At 54.6% G+C, this 15,077-nt stretch overlaps 1 long non-coding RNA gene across 4 annotated transcripts in view; it reads left to right on the forward strand.

The window, feature by feature from the left end:
• The first annotated feature begins 12,776 nt into the window (after positions 1 to 12,776).
• LOC140856633 (uncharacterized) overlaps positions 12,777 to 15,077 on the forward strand; it is a 111,161-nt gene continuing 108,860 nt past the window's right edge. For all 4 annotated transcript variants that reach the window (XR_012140156.1, XR_012140157.1, XR_012140155.1 and 1 more), the window contains exon 1: positions 12,777 to 13,087. This is a non-coding gene — a long non-coding RNA (uncharacterized lncRNA). The remainder of the gene's footprint in view (positions 13,088 to 15,077) is intronic.

Raw genomic sequence — 15,077 nt, forward strand, 5'->3', positions numbered from 1 at the left:
GTCCCATGCTGAACTTTTTACTGCTTGGTTTGGACTTCGAGAGGCAACTACTCAACTTCATTTATCTCAAATCTGGATAGAAGGGGACTCCATACATTGGCTCTCTAGCAGTTCTAATTTAATTACTTCCTCTTCTCCTATGTTTGCAAACATTCGGCACTGGTTATCTCGTTTGAATTTCTTACAGGTCTCACACATTTATCATGAAGGTAACCAAATAGCGGATTTTCTTGCTACCGCAGCTCTTGCAGGTGATATTGCTTTTGCAATGGACGATTACTTGTCGCGGTTCAATTATCTCATCTTTTACAAGCTGATGCAGTAAGAGTCGGCTTTATTCTGGACACTTAGAAGACTTGTTCGGCTTTTTGGTTATATATTTTGGACCTTGGCACGCTGGCCGGCGTTCTTGTTTGACTGTTTGTTCTTGTTATGGTTTATTCTTCATTCAGGTTTCATGCACGGGTTGCTCTTCATAGCCACATAATGTTGCCATTTTAAAGCTTTTCCTTCAATATTGGTTGTTGGTCCAGAATTCTTACTCCAACTATGTTTTCCTACTAATCATATTGTCCTGTCTTTCCGTCTCCAGGAATTATTGTTTGTCTTCCTCACTATATTGCTGTGCTCAATTTTTCCTCATACTCAACTGCTTCCTCACCTCGGCTTCTATAGACGTCTGGCTTCCGGTTCTCAAACTACATGTCATCAGCTACTACTTGTTGCGGCCAATCGCCTCGTCGCTCGATCGTCGGGAAGCGTGCACCTGCAAAAGGAAGTCCGCACTGATCGGAGACAGCTCCGACGGGGACCCTCCGACGGTCAAATCAGAGAGGTGACTGGGCAACAGTGAAATGCAGACAGAGAGCTCTGAGAAAGAGAGAGGGAGAGAGGAGCGAGCCTGCGTATGTGGGAGAGACGGGCGGATCGACCGCTTGCACTGTTGCCTTCCCCGGTATATATAGTGGAGCTAGGTATGGCGCCGTCATTAATGGCGTGGACAAGTGAGGAACTGTCAACTCACTGTGGGCTGTCAGAGCCGCCGTGAAAACATCATGTCGCCGTGCGGCCGTCTAATCACCAGGGTTGACCCGGCCCTCGGCGGGACAATGCCCCTAGGTAACTGTGCCGCATGTCCGTGTCAGAGCTGACAACGTCTGGCGGCCGTACGGCGGTTGGAGGAGTCAGCCGACCCTAGGTCGGCAGCCAGCGGAGTGGCGTCGGGTTCCTCCGGTCGGTCGGCGAGCTTCATGTAAGTCGGGCCTCAGACCTCCAGGTTCAGTCGGTCGGGATGGATACGCCCGACATACCCCAAGTCGGCGATTAGCCGCTGGTGGCTCCCGTCAGTCGGTCGCCCCGACCGACGATCGGTCGGCCTATCGGCCAGTCGGAGTCGTCCAACGGGGGTGGTCAGGCCGCCCGACGGTCGGACGGTCGGGCCGTCCAGTCGGTCGGGCCCTCCGGGAGTCGGTCGGGCCCTCCGGCAGTCGATCGGCTCCGGAAGATGAGGCCTCCTCGCTTTCGGGGCCGAACGTCGATCAGCTTCGGAGCACTATCGCATCCCGGAGCAGTTTCGGCTTTCCGCTCCAGGGGCCGGCGGTCGGGTCAACAACCCTCCGCCTGGCGATCTGGCGCTGTACGTTGAAGACCTTCGCGCGGGTCTTCGACTTCCGATTCCGGAGTTCGTCCGGAATCTGCTTGATTACTACGGACTCTGTCCGGCGCAACTGGCGCCGAACTCTGTTCGGCTAATCATTTCTTTCGCGCTGTTGTGTCAGCTCTTGCCGACCAACCCCCACGTTTCTCTCTTTCGGGCCTTCTTTGTGCTCCGACCCCACCCTAAAGCCCGAGGGTGGTGGCTCTTCAACCCCCGGAAGGGTCTTGCTTTCATAACTGGTCTTCCATCGTCCATTCATGGATGGAAGAACCAGTTTTTCTTTGTTTCCTCTTCCTCTTCTTGGGGCTTTCCTTCTCGTTGGGGTACACCCCGAACAGAGGCCAACGAAAAAAGTCGGGTGGATGCGGACGACCGGGAAGACTTCCACCGACTGAAGGACATGTCGGTACCGAAGCAGAGGGAGCTTGTTACCGAACAAGCTCTCTATGACGCCGGCTTGAGTCTGGTCCCCCGAATAGGTATCGCCCGATCCTCCGGCTTTTCTTTTTGTCCATCTTTTGGTCGGCTTTTGGTCCAGTCATTAACTCTTTGGTCGGTATTGCAGAGACACCACCGAGGATGAGGCCGACTGATGCCGAGATTCGGCAGTTCGCCAAGAGGAAGAGGCCTGCATCGGGGGCCGGCCCTTCGCGTCCTGTAAAGAAGCCAACCCCAGCTCCGCCAACCGTCGAGGCGTCGGCGACCGACCAGTCGGAGCCGGTCATAGCCCTCGTGGCTCCGACGGTCCGAGCTGAGGAGAGGCCGACTGAGGGGGCGGCCGAAGGAGTATCGGTGTCTTCGCCTATGCGGGTGGAGCCGGATGACGTTCGGGAAACCGAACATCGTCCGGCGGCGTCCGTCGGTGCAACAGGGGGCGCCGGATCGAACTCCAGCGTCCCGTCGCTGCCAGTCCCGTCGGTCGGGGCCGCTGATCGGGGGAAAGCCCCGATGGAGCCCGCGGAGGAGGATAGGTCGGGGGGCCGGTCGATGCCCCCAAGCGCCTACTACCCCGAGGGTGCGTCGGCGTTGGCCGACCACGATCTTGCGAGGAGGTTGTGCCAAGGAATCCTCCTCCCAACCGATGTGGGGTTGCTGCGAACTCGGCAGGTGTCCGAGATGTTGTCTCGATTCTACCCGACAATGGTCGAGGTAAGCTTCGGGTCCTCTCTTCCTTAGAGATTTTCCTTAGGAATTTTTGCTTATCATGCGATTCTGACGAAGCTTTTTGGTCGGCAGCTGATTTTCACAATGTCCGAACTTGAGGTCGGGTACCGAAGGTTCGGCAACGTTCGGGCAACCTTCAAGGAGAGGTCGGCGGCGGCCAAAGCTGAGAGGGCAATGTTGGCCGAACAACTCCTGCAGTCGGCCGACCGGGAGGCCAAGTTAGTCGACGAGGTCTCCCGGCTTGGGTCCGAACTGCAGTCGGCCAAGAAGGGGGCCAAGCACAAAGGTCGGGCCGTACGCCGCCTTCGACGCGAACGGGATGGTGCAACTGCCGAACTCAAAGGGGAACGCGAGCAACTCCGGGCCAGCCTGGAGAAGCTCGCGGAAGCCGAAGAGGAGTTGTCCATCGCCCAGATCGACGCCGAAATGGCGAAGGTCGAGGCGGAGTCGGCGAGGGAGGAGCTCGCCCGAGCCGAGGACGAGGCGATGTCGGCGAGGGAGTCGGCCAAGAGGGCGGTGGAGGAGTTCCGGTCCTCCGACCGACATCGGGAGGAGATGCTCGAATCGGGCTTCGCCTCATACCGGGTCGGGTTCGAGGATGGTCGGGACGCCGTCCGTGCCTTGTAACCGGAGGTGGACGTTAGCCGCGTCGTCCCTCCGTTCGCCGAGGAAGGAGCCGAAGAAGAAGGAACGGAAGAGATGGCCGACCAGCCGTCGGGAGGCGTCATCATGGTGGAGGAAGCCGTCCCGGAGCAGGCGCCGACCGAAGTTCCTTTGTCGACCGAAGCCCATCCCTCGGCGGCCGACCAAGCGTCGCTTATGGCCGAGACGCCGATCATCCCCGATCCTCCGTCGGTCGAAGAGATCGACCAGGACGGGTGATCGACCCTGCCGACCATCTTTATTTTTGTCTTTTTGAAAATACATGTAATTGGGCTTCGTCCCGACTCTGTAATTTCCTTTTATCAACGAATGAAATTTTCTTCTTTTCCTTCTTGTTTGTAATGCCGACCATTGCTGCGACGTGGAACCTTAGTCACCAACTTAAGCAAGTCGCCAACTTACGTAAGCCGATAGGACTTCGACAATTTGTGCAGCCCCGAAGGTAGAATACGTCCCGACTCTAGGTCGGCTTCGGGTAGTCGAAGTTGCCAATTGGATCCATCCGTTGAGTCGGGAGCCGACCGAACCTTGTAAAGGTTAGGGGTTCGGACTCCCGTAGATGCATTTAGTCGGTCATTTGCGTCGCAATGTCAGGGAACGATAGTAAGTCGGGTCCCCACTCTGCGTCGGGTTCCATGTCTTTTGACAGACAGTGGCAAGCCGAATGTCGTTCAGCCGGCCGTAGGTCGGTCGGCGAGTAGTGGGTGCGACTAAGGTCGCGTCATGTGATAGACGGTGGTAAGCCGAATATCCCTCGATCGGCCGTAGCATGGTCGGAAGTCGCGGCAATAGTCGCGTGGGCTTTTAGCCTTTCTCCGGTCGGGGCCCGATCGGCCTGTCGGCCAATGGATTCTGCCCGAAAATTCGACCGTAGAGGGAACATGAACTCCCGTCGCAACAGCTGCATCGGCCTCTGTCAGGGGCGGATGTGTTGCCGAAAGTCGAGGGAGTGTAACTCCCGTTCATAAGAGTCCGTCGGCCCTTGTGAAGGTCCGACGAGTCGTCGAAGGAGTATTGACTCCCGTCGTCGTAGATGCATCGGTCCGTGTGAGGGACCGATGTGTCGTCGGTGCCAGATCCGCGTCGATGCGTCGGGGCTGAGCGCCGATCAGTAGTTGAAGAGTTAGAACTCCAATTTTTCACACTGAACTTGTATTCCGATAATTGAATTACAGAATTCACTGGTAATACAGCTTCAAGTTGTCGGCGTCCCAAGTCCGGGGAATGGGTTTCCCCTCAAGGGTCTCCAGCCGATAGGCTCTCGGCCCGAAGGTGTCAGCAACCTTGTAGGGTCCTTCCCAGTTGGGAGCCAACTTCCCTTGGTCCAAGGGCTTCGACACTTCCGCCTTCCTCAAGACTAGGTCGCCAGGCCTGAAGAGCTTTGGTCTGACCTTAGCGTTGTAGTACCGGGCGACCCTCTGTCGGTATGAGGCCATTCGGATTTGAGCCTCATTTCGCAGTTCGGGGAGAAGGTCTAGGTCGGCCCTCCGGCTTTCGGAGTTGTCCGGCTCGTGGTACTGCTCGACCCTTGAAGACGGCAGGCCAATCTCGAGCGGGATCATAGCTTCTGTCCCGTAGGCCAAACTGAACGGCGACTCTCCGGTCGGGACACGGGGGGTCATTCGGTAAGCCCACAGGACGGAGCCCAGCTCGTCGACCCAGAGACCTTTGGCTTCGTTCAGTCGGGTCTTGAGTCCATGGAGCAGAGTTCGGTTCGTCACCTCAACCTCACCGTTGGACTGTGGGTGCCCGACTGAAGTTAGTCGGTGACGGATGTGGAACCTGGCGCAGAAGTCTTTGAAGTCTTGGTTGTCGAATTGCCGTCCGTTGTCGGTGATGATGGTGTGCGGCAATCCGAACCTGAAGATGATGGACTTTTGGACGAAGTCCTCCATCTTCCGCTCGGTGATCTGCGCCAAGGGCTCGGCCTCGACCCACTTCGTGAAGTAGTCGATGGCGACAACGATGAACTTCCTCTGGCCTGACGCCGGTGGGAAGGGGCCGAGAATATCGACTCCCCACTGAGCGAAGGGCCATGGAGCGACAATGGGAGTGATTTGGCTGGCCGGTTGGTGCTGAATATTGGCATACTTCTGGCATGGCTCGCACCTTCGGACCAACTCTGCCGCATCCTTCCTCATGGTCGGCCAGTAGTAGCCCTGTCGCAAGACCTTGAAGGCTAAGGACTTGCCCCCCAAGTGATTCCCACAAATTCCTTCGTGAACCTCTCGGAGAGCGTAGTCGGCGTCGGTCGGTCCCAAGCACCTGAGCAGAGGGAGGGAGAACGACCTCTTGTAGAGTCGGCCGTCCATGATCACATATTGCGACGCCGACCATCGGAGTCGCTTGGCCTCCGCGGGATCTTCGGGACTGGTCCCGTCGGACAAGTACCGGACGATCGGGTCCATCCAACTTGGTTCGGACGTTAGCTGCTGCACTTCTTCGATCCGATCAATGCTCGGCTGTTGGAGGTTTTCGACGAACGTCCGACCCAAAGAATCATAGGCCGACGTTGCCAATCTGGAGAGAGCATCGGCATGGGCGTTCTCCGTCCTGGGGATGTGGGAGATCTCGAAATACTCGAGGCGGGCCACGAGATCCTTTACCTTCTGAAGATACTTGATCATGGTCGGATCTCGCGCCTCGAAGTCGCCCTTGACCTGCCCCACGATCAGCTGAGAGTCGGAGAATGCCCGAAGGCTGTCGATGCCCAGCTCCTTCGCCATCCTCAAGCCCGCGAGGAGTGCCTCGTATTCGGCTTGATTGTTGGAGGCCTTGAAGTCGAACCGGAGGGCGTATTCGGTGACTACCCCATCCGAATTCGTGAGCAGGAGCCCGGCCCCGCTTCCCTGAGCGTTCGAGGCTCCGTCGATGTGGAGTACCCAGGTGGAGATCGGGTCTGGCTCAGAGACCGAATTTCGTCCCGGGCCTTCAGCTCCCAACCCTTGGTCGGTCGTCGGGCATTCGGCGATGAAGTCGGCCAGGACCTGGGCCTTTAAGGCAGGCCTTGGCCGGTACTGAATGTCGAACTCGCTAAGCTTCATCGCCCACTTAGCGAGTCGTCCGGATGTGTCGGGTCGGCGCAGTATGGCCCTCAGGGGCTGGTTGGTGAGTACCACGATGGCGTGGGCCTGGAAGTATGGTCGGAGCCGTTGCGCGGAGACGGTCAGGGCGAAAACCATCTTTTCCGTCTCTGAGTATCTGGCTTCGGCGCCGTGGAGCACTTTGCTGGTATAGTAGATGGGCTGATGAGTCCGACACTCGTTTTTCCGAACGAGCACCGAGCTGATCGCCTCAGAAGATGTGGCCAAGTAGAGATACAAGGTCTCCCCGACTTGCGGCTTTACGAGCAGCGGCGGGGAAGCCAAGTACCTTTTCAGGTCTTCGAAGGCCTGTTCACACTCATCCGACCAAGAAAAATCGTTCGCCTGGCGCAGGGTCTTGAAGAACGGGAGGCACCTTTCAGCTGATCGGGAAATGAATCGGCTAAGAGCGACGATTCTTCTGTTCAGCTGTTGGACCTCCTTCTTGGTGTTCGGATGACGCATGTCGAGGATTGCCTTTATCTTCTCAGGGTTGGCCTCGATCCCTCTCTGAGAAACGAGGAATCCGAGGAACTTCCCTGAGGTCACCCCGAAAGCGCATTTGGTCGGGTTGAGCTTCATTCGGTGTCGTCGAAGGGTGCGGAAGGTCTCCTCGAGATCTTGAACATGGTCTGGGATCTGCGTGCTCTTTACTAGCATGTCGTCCACGTACACCTCCATGTTACGCCCGATCTGGTCTTTGAAGACCTTATTGACGAGTCGCTGGTAGGTGGCGCCGGCATTCTTCAATCCAAAGGGCATCACCCGATAACAGTAGAGGCCCTTGGGGGTCACGAACGCGGTGTGCTCCTCGTCTTCAGGCGCCATTCGGATCTGATTGTACCCGGCGAAGGCGTCCATGAAGCTGAGCAGTCGAAATTCGGACGTCGCATCCACCAGCTGGTCGATCTTCGGGAGTGGAAAGCTATCCTTCGGGCATGCTCGGTTGAGGTCGGTATAGTCGATGCAGATCCTCCATTTCTCGTTGGCTTTCTTGACCATGACGACATTGGCGAGCCAGTCGGGATACGTGGATTCCCGAATGAAGCCTGCTTCGAGCAGCTTGTCCACTTTTTCGTCGATGGCCTTCTGCCTTTCTGGGGCGAAGGACCTTTTCTTCTGCCTCACCGGCTTCATTGTCGGGTCGATGTTGAGTCGGTGAGTAATTGTTTCTGGAGGGATGCCCGACATATCTGCTGCCGACCAAGCGAATATGTCGGCGTTGGCCGTCAGCAGTTCGCCAGTCGGTGACGTTCGGTGTCGGGCAATTAAGACCCGACCCAAACTTTTCTGTCGGGATTTTCTCCTATCGGGATCGCCTCGAGCTGCTCGGCCGGCGAACCCCGTTCTTCCTCCTCCCGTTGATCCAGTTTGTCGATTGTCAGGGGATCCTTTGTCTCGTCGTTTTGAGCGGAGATTTGGAAGCATCGTCGGGCGAGCTGTTGATCTCCGCGCATCTCCCCGACTCCGTTTTTGGTCGGGAATCGAACAAGGAGATGGTACATCGAGACAATCGCCCTGAGGGCGTTCAATCCGGGTCGCCCGAGTATGGCGTTGTAGGCCGAAGGAACTTGGACGACCGCGAAAATGAGGGAGACCGTGCTTTGCCGTGGTTCGGTACCGACCGTCACGGGCAGGGTGATTTCTCCTTCTGTCGTGATGGTGTCTCCGGCAAAGCCGATCAAGGGCGTGGAGACACTCCTAAGTCGGTCAGTTGACAGTCGCATTCGGGAGAAGGTCGAGTAAAACAAAATATTTGTCGAACTTCCATTATCAACAAAAATTCGTTTTACATTATAATTGGCTATTGTCGCCGACACAACAACAGCGTCGTCGTGGGGAGTCTGGATGCCCCGAACGTCGTCTTCTGAGAAGGTGATTACGTCGTCCGGGCGCGGCTTTTTCGTCGGCTCCCCCCTGTAGACGTCCCCGATCCCAGCCGCTTGGAGATCATGCTGATGACTCCAGCCGTCGGCTGGTTAGTCGGCGCCTCTTCAGTCGGCTGGGGGCGTCGATCGGCAGTCGGTCGGGTCGGTGGACCCTTTCGAAATTTGCCGAGATACCCCCGGCGGATGAGATTTTCGATCTCATCCTTCAACTGGATGCATCGCTCGGTGTCGTGGCCGTGGCTCCGATGGAACCGACAGTACTTCCGATGGTCGAGGCCCTTTGCCTTCAGAGGCGGAGGCCGTCGCAGGTATTCTTCCCCCTCGATCTCCATCAAGATCTGCGCACGGAGAGCGGAGAGAGGAGTGTAGGAGTCATACCTGGGACGCACCGGCCTCGGAGTCTGTCGGCGGGGTGATTTTTGGATCTGTCGGGGTGGAGAAAGCCGACTATTGGCCGGGGGCCTGCTTGGTTCGGCGGGCTCCCGACCTTTTCTCCGCTTCTCCTTCGGGCCTCTGGGCTCGACCAAGCGTCGGTCGGACGCTCCTTCGTCGCGCGCATATACTTGTACGCGCGCTCCAGTAGCTCCGCATATGTTCGGGGGAGGGTCTTGTCCAGAGAATAAGTAAATCGGGACGACCTCAGGCCCCGCTTCATGGCTGAAACCGCCATGTCTTCGTTGAGGTCCCGGACCTCGAGCGTGGCCGCGTTGAATCGCGCCACGAAGTGTCGGAGCGTCTCGTTTTCCCCCTGCTTGAGGGAGAAAAGGCTATCCGACGTTCGCGGCGCCTTTCGGCTGGTGCTGAAATGGGCCACGAACGAGTGCTCGAGCTGCGCGAAGGAATGGATACTGCCCGATCGAAGACCGGAGTACCAAGCCCTGGCAGCCTTGCGGAGCGTCGCGGGGAAGCCGATGCAGAAAAGAGCGTCGGTTGCCCCTTGAATCGTCATGAGAGCTTTGTAGCTCTCGAGGTGGTCGACTGGGTCGGTGGAGCCGTCGTATGGCTCCACGTTCGGCATTTTGAACCGACTGGGAATCGGCTCATCGAGGACCAGTCGGGAGAGGGGCTGGGCGGTCTGGAAGTCGACGTCGTTCGAAGACTTCTGGCCGTCCATCTGCAGTTAGGCGAGTCGGCGGTCGATCTCCTCGAACCGTCGCTCGTAGTCGTCCGCTCGTCGATGCTGGGAGACCCCAGGGGTGGAGCCTCCGGAGGATTCTGAAAGAGAGGCCGACGGTGTGCGCGGCCGCTTTTCCTTCCTCGCCCGTTCCAACGGGGAAGGAGAGGGCCACTGGGACCGTCGGTCGTCGCGCCGTGGTCGCCCCTCCTCCTCTCCGTGGGAGCGCTGTTGGGAGCGCTCGCATGGAGGCGACAGGGGTCGGCGCGGCCGTCGGCGGCTGCTCCTGGAAGGCATAGGTCGGGCCGCCGGTTGTTGCTGGAGGCTTTTGACTGCGTCGGTCAGTACGGTCATCTGCCGCACGATGGCCGCAATCTGGGCCTCCGTGGTCACTGCAGGGCGCGGAGAGCTAGGCTCCGCCGCCGGTGGGGGCGGGGAGGCTTCTTCCCGGCGGGAAGAACGCCTGGCCGACCCAGTGACTCTTGATCGTTGAGCTCTTGTCTTTGTCATGCTGTTCCCTTACCTGGAGCGCCAATCTGTTGCGGCCAATCGCCTCGTCGCCCGATCGTCGGGAAGCGTGCACCTGCAAAAGGAAGTCCGCACTGACCGGAGGCGGCTCTGGCGGGGACCCTCCGACGGTCAAGTCAGAGAGGTGACTGGGCAACAGTGAAATGCAGACAGAGAGCTCTGAGAAAGAGAGAGGGAGAGAGGAGCGAGCCTGCGTATGTGGGAGAGACGGGCGGATCGACCGCTTGCACTGTTGCCTTCCCCGGTATATATAGTGGAGCTAGGTATGGCGCCGTCATTAATGGCGCGGACAAGTGAGGAACTGTCAACTCACTGTGGGCTGTCAGAGCCGCCGTGAAAACGTCATGTCGCCGTGCGGCCGTCTAATCACCAGGGTTGACCCGGCCCTCGGCGGGACAATGCCCCTAGGTAACTGTGCCGCATGTCCGTGTCAGAGCTGACAACGTCTGGCGGCCGTACGGCGGTTGGAGGAGTCAGCCGACCCTAGGTCGGTAGCCAGCGGAGTGGCGTCGGGTTCCTCCGGTCGGTCGGCGAGCTTCATGTAAGTCGGGCCTCAGACCCCCGGGTTCAGTCGGTCGGGATGGATACGCCCGACATACCCCAAGTCGGCGATTAGCCGCTGGTGGCTCCCGTCAGTCGGTCGCCCCGACCGACGATCGGTCGGCCTATCGGCCAGTCGGAGTCGTCCAACGGGGGTGGTCAGGCCGCCGGCGGTCGGACGGTCGGGCCGTCCAGTCGGTCGGGCCCTCCGGGAGTCGGTCGGATCATCCGACAGTACGGTCGGATCTACACGTGCGACAAATCCACTCCCAGTCGTCCGGGATTGCTGCCGAATGGAAGCCTCGGCCAGTCCACCACCCTACTTGGGAGTGGAGGGGGGCAACTGTTGGGGAATACCCGCTGACCGACCGACTGCCGGAGGGCCCGACCGACTCCCGGAGGGCCCGACCGACTGGACGACCCGACCGTCCGACCGCCGGGCGGCCTGACCACCCCCGTTGGACGACTCCGACTGGCCGATAGGCCGACCGATCGTCGGTCGGGGCGACCGACTGACGGGAGCCACCAGCGGCTAATCGCCGACTTGGGGTATGTCGGGCGTATCCATCCCGACCGACTGAACCCGGGGGTCTGAGGCCCGACTTACATGAAGTTCGCCGACCGACCGGAGGAACCCGATGCCACTCCGCTGGCTGCCGACCTAGGGTCGGCTGACTCCTCCAACCGCCGTACGGCCGCCAGACGTTGTCAGCTCTGACACGGACATGCGGCACAGTTACCTAGGGGCATTGTCCCGCCGAGGGCCGGGTCAACCCTGGTGATTAGACGGCCGCACGGCGACATGACGTTTTCACGGCGGCTCTGACAGCCCACAGTGAGTTGACAGTTCCTCACTTGTCCGCGCCATTAATGACGGCGCCATACCTAGCTCCACTATATATACCGGGGAAGGCAACAGTGCAAGCGGTCGATCCGCCCGTCTCTCCCACATACGCAGGCTCGCTCCTCTCTCCCTCTCTCTTTCTCAGAGCTCTCTGTCTGCATTTCACTGTTGCCCAGTCACCTCTCTGACTTGACCGTCGGAGGGTCCCGCCGGAGCCACCTCCGGTCAGTGCGGACTTCTTTTGCAGGTGCACGCTTCCCGATGATCGGGCGACGAGGCGATTGGCCGCAACACTACTATTGGTTAGTCGGTCACTGCTATTATTCATAATCCAACAGGGTATCCTACAAGTAACTCTTCTATTAACAGAATATTTAACTTCAACGTTTATCTTCAAGGACCTCAGCTATCAAAGACATTTCATAGGCATCCCTTCTATCTCGGCACTGCTAGTTCTGCGTCCGGATATTTCATGTCTAGCTTTGCCAAACTTTGCTATGTTTTTCATATATTATATTCCACTCGGTAGTTTCCTACACTTGTTTCTCTGGAGCATTAACCTTTTATGCTTACAGGCCCTACTACTTCATATATAGTTGGCCGCCCTATGTTCCATATACATTCAGTTCTTTTACGGTCCCATTACAGGTTCACATACAGGACAACATACTTGGATTTTTGGCACTGTACATCTTTATTTTCGGTTCTTCCTTGTACACCCTGTTGTAATAGTGTTGCTTTACCATTTTTTTTTCTTGTATTTTCTGTGCATGGTTTCTCCTTTCGATTTCTTTCCATATCGGGGGTTGCATATGATGTTACTTGCACACCATTCTTTTTAATATAGTTTTGACTCTGTTTCTTACTTTAAAAAAAAAAAAGAAAAAAGAGAGAGAGAGAGAGAGAGAGAGAGATGGGTTACCGTATGATTATTTAATGCAAATATTTGTGAATTATCCCGCATTTATATTCCATGAGATAGTTGGTTGGTCACGTGCATCTCGAGGTAGGATGCTTATCGGATGCTGCAATAAGTGCTGTGGACGTACGTTGCCTCTGCGAACCTATGGCTGCTATAACCAACCAAATATAAAACTATAACAATTATCATAATCTCAATAATATAAAAAAATTACTCCGCGGATCTACCTCTCCCAGCACCCAACGATCATGCCTAGAAATGGATCTTTGAAAACTTGGTTAGGCCCAAGATCGGCCCATTTCCAGCCCTTCATCCCATACCTATCCAGTTGGCTACCGATGGAGTGAGGTGGCAGACAAAGGCAGCGTCTAAATGCCACGTTCCCAACCTTGGGGCGAACTCGCCCGAAGAAGTAAAGGGGAAAGCCGGAAAGCGGAATCCAGGGTCCGGAAAGCGCGGTCCCCAGCCCTCCGCCCCCCGTGGACGGGATATTTTCTATCGGAAGCCCGAATCTTTGCCCCCGCTCTTCCCCTATCTCTTTGGTACGAAAAAGCCCGGCTCGTTCCGAACGAAGAAGAGAGCGGAAGAAGAGGATTGCTCTGCCCCTTTCTTTCCCTCCGCCTCTCCCGCCCTATTCCCGGACTGAAGAAACGGCCGCTTCCTCCGATTCTTCTTCCATCGAGGTATGGATCCCTGATGCGTTCTTTCTCTTGTTTATCGCGGTTTCTTGTACTTTTCCTCGAGTTCTTTGGTTCGCGATCGTTGTGGATTCGGATCTCTTCGACACGGATGGAGAGCATCGTTTCTTGGGTTTCTTGTAGGGCCTGGTTGGCGGTGATCAAGGGCCTCTGCGCGTACTAGTCTCTTCTGTAGACCAAAATTTCTTCTTTTTAAAGATGTGTGTCTTCGCTTGAGATATTAGAGCATCTTATTACTGTTGTTGTTGTTATTGTTTTTATTATTATTATTATTATTATTAAAGAGGGATTCTTTGGTGATACGATCGTTTCTTGCTGGAGGTTTTGATTTCTATTTTCGATTTCTTTTTAAAGATTTCGTGAAATTTTTATATGTTAAGTTAGTCTTTAAGTCGGAACAGAAAAATAAGGGGTTTTGGGAGGACGTTGATGACAAAGAGAAGGGGCAAGGGTTACCTAAAGAAACGATGCAAAATCTGGGTCTTTCGCATGCATATATTGGTGTTGCTTCTTTATATAGTTTATCTAATACTCGGAAAAGCAGGCTTATCATTTGAAATGCTTCTAAAGGACATGCTTGAGACTTGAAGTGTATTTTAATAGTTTGAGTGACTTTATGTTTTGGATTCGAGGAAACATTTATATTTGGAATATTGTGAAAATACAGGTGGGGAAAATGAGTATTTCGATTGACAAGATGAGAGGGAATTTGGGAGCAATTTCCATGCTGGGGACATAGCTGTTAGATAGGACTGAAATGCAAAGTAGATTTTTTTTTTCCCAATAAAAATCTCCTAATGTATGTGATGACTGTCATCACTGTAATCCTTCCCAATAAGTCTAGTTTTGGCATGATGAATTATACTCGAATCATGAGATTAAATGAGTTTACTGGCCTGTGCATATGGGCCTTTTGGTTAGTAAAGCACCAACTATAGTTGGACAGATGATGTTCAAGAACACATATAAATATTATTTGTACACATTTTCTTGCTCTGTGTATGCTTGTTATGAGTGGGATTCATATTCTTTGATAATAAGTGCAGCAAACAAACACTCTGTGCACCTAGATTCCGTGGGATGGATATTTAAGGAAACTTCAGGCAACTAAATGGCCATCTGATTTGGATGTTATGTGCTTTTAACACACTCACCACCACCTCCGCTGAAGAAGAAAATATATTAATTTTTTTGTATGTTTTAGGAAGTAATGTAAGAAAAGAAATAAAAGGAATTTTATGTTCGCATAATACTTGACTATGAAATCTACCATGGTATACTTTTTTACTTGGATCAAGAAAATAATTTGAATTTCTTTTCCCCAAAAAGTTAATGTTGCTTTCTTTCTTTGTTAGCCAACTCCATGGTTTACTCAATCTGTATCCAGGTTCATAATTCAAAATTTGCTGTTTGAGGAACCTCGTTCTTTTGAGGTAGGAGTAAGGTAGATGTCCTATGGGAATTTTTGGGGAAAAAAAAAAGAACACGGTTTCATTTTATATAAGATTCACATAGTCAAATACCTTTTTTATATATGCCTGGTACCGAATCCATGGAATAACTTACAGCTGCGAATGATGTTTTATATTTCATCGAACACCATTATCCCCTTTCTGCATTCTTACACCCTCAGGTGTGGTTGTACCCTCCAGCCTTTCTGAACCCGCTCCAGACCTAGTTGAACCTGATTAGCATTTCATGCCTCAAAGGCCCAAAACTTATCTTCACCACTTCCAAACTCCTCTTTTCTTAATTTTCTCCACTGATTTATGGGTATTTTCAAACAGTTTTTGATGCATATTTGGCCTGTCGTGGTGAAGGCAGCCATGAAAATTCTTCCATTTGGTTTGGTGAGTCCATTGACGGGTATTGCCACATGCTATTTTTACAATTTTAGACTAATTGTATCTCAAAATTATACATTTCAAACTGATTCACATCTGGATCAATAACTCTGCTCTCTCCGACAATGCTT

This window comes from Elaeis guineensis, chromosome 3, assembly GCF_000442705.2.
Source record: "Elaeis guineensis isolate ETL-2024a chromosome 3, EG11, whole genome shotgun sequence".
NCBI classification, from domain to species: domain Eukaryota; kingdom Viridiplantae; phylum Streptophyta; class Magnoliopsida; order Arecales; family Arecaceae; genus Elaeis; species Elaeis guineensis.